The following is a 2,500-nucleotide window of genomic DNA, read 5'->3' as shown; positions in this document are numbered from 1 at the left end:
AGTTGGACTAAGGCTCACCTGGCATAAACTCTTGAGTTATCCTGCTAACAAACGAACAGATAATATCCGGATCGCCAACAAAATTCAATGGCACATAATTTAGACTAAGAAACACCTTGGAAATTTCAGAAAGAAATATTAAAACTTTCTGAGTTATCCTGCTAACCAACGAACAAACAAACAAACACGACCGGAGACACAACCTCCCTTTCGGAGGCAATGATAAACGGCTCAGTCACGAGGTGAAAAAAATTCCGGCGAAAGTTCTTATCGAGTTGCATTCTTCTCTTTGCTTATCAATCTCATTCGCTTTTATCGATACGTATATCTGTAAAATAGAATTATACTATACATATATTCATTCACACGCTCATACAGAAGCACTCAATCACACAGAAACACAGGCATACAAACATATATGAACATATATGTATACATATGCATAATAGTGTGTTTATACACATATATGCCTCTCTACATATAGATAATATATAATCAATTTTGCAAATACATATATATATGTATATATATATATATATATATATATATATATATATATATATATATATATATATACATACATGCATATATATATATATATATGTATATATATATATATATATATATATATATATATATATGTATATATATATATATATATATATATATATATATTCACATATATATGCACATATATGTATATAAATATACATATATATACATATATATGCATATATATATATACATACACACACATATATTTATGTGTTTGTGTGCGTGTGTGAGTGTCTGTGTGTAGGTGTGTTTGTCTGCGTGCATTCATATACATATAAATAAATGTACATACATATATACACACACATGCCATATATGAATACATATGTATAGATATGCATATATATGCATATACAACATATACATATGCATTTATATATATATATATATATATATATATATATATATATATATATGTATATATTCACACATATATATGCTTACATTTATGTGTGCATATATACATGTATATGCGTGTATATATATACATAAATGTGTATATATGTGTATATATACATATACATACCTAACCATTCGTATATATTTGTAGAAATATACATATATATACATATTTACATACATGCATATATACATATATATATATATATATATATATATATATATATATATATATATATATATATATATATATATATATACACATACATATATGCCTGTATGCACACACTCACACACACACACACGTGTATGTTTGTGGACTTGTCTTTTTAAGGGTGGCTCGGGATACTTCTATGAATATTATAAAAATGAAACTTAACATTTCTTAATATTTTCTTATCTAGCAAATCATAACAAAACATCTTCAGTGGACACGAGGAATGAGATAAAATGAAGAGAGTAAAAGATGTAAGAGAGAAGAGAGTAAGAAGAAATACGTGATGATTTTACTGAAGATCAGTGAAACAGATTTAACTCAAACTAGACACAATTCACTCAAGAAATGAAATATGAATAAAATGAAAACAGGAAAATCGTTACAATGGATTGTTATTAGATACATACGTACATACATACATATATGCATATATATATATATATATATATATATATATATATATATATATATATATATTACACATCTCTGTGTGTGTGTGTGTGTGTACACATCCATACATGGAAACACACACACAGACTCACATTCGCCTCTCTGACGGAGAGGATCTCTCCAGGAGCCACACCTCAACAGCAGAGCCACTCCTCACAGACGTCCCAGAAGACCCGCCACCCGCTATAGGCGCCAGGGATTCTTCTCTCAGTGCCACATCGGGCAGAGACATGGCAACAGACAGAAGCAGCATGTCCCTCCCCAGAAGGAGAGACACGTTGCCGTACATGTCTGAATAGTGGCAGAAATGGGCAGCTTGCATCTTAATATGCCTGATGACAACGGCTGTTTACTGACTGCCTCGTTCGCCACAGCACTTGACCGAGTGGTTTATTGGACCAGGTCGTGAGCTCTTCGGGTGTCCAGGGGGAGCGGCAGACGTGCCAGTGGGTGAAGGCGTTGGTTTGTTTATGAGGGAGTGGGAGTAGTTGTACCTGTACCTGTGTGTCTGTGTGTCTGTGATTGCGTCTGCGCGTGTATGTATGTGTTTGTCATTCCCATGTGTATATACTGTAGAGTACAGTTGCCGATTAATGATTTCGAGGCCAACAGGTCACGAACTTGAGAAAATGGAATGTTCATGCTGTCTACATCTTCGTCTCAGCACAAGAGTTTTATGATCACGTCACGGCAACCGCTCTCAGGACACATATTGTGTATTTCTGTTTGTATACATATAAAAACAACCTCTAATCCCCAAACAGATTAAAAATAATGCACAGAAATATATGAAATGACTTTGTTCAATGAATGAGGAAGAAAAGTGAAAAAAGAAAAAGGGAAGGAAGAAGAAGAAGAAAAGAATCGTAGGACTTTTTG

Source organism: Penaeus vannamei, chromosome 38 (assembly GCF_042767895.1).
Source record: "Penaeus vannamei isolate JL-2024 chromosome 38, ASM4276789v1, whole genome shotgun sequence".
Classification (NCBI taxonomy): Eukaryota; Metazoa; Arthropoda; class Malacostraca; order Decapoda; family Penaeidae; genus Penaeus; species Penaeus vannamei.
Note: the sequence above shows the minus strand (reverse complement) of the source record.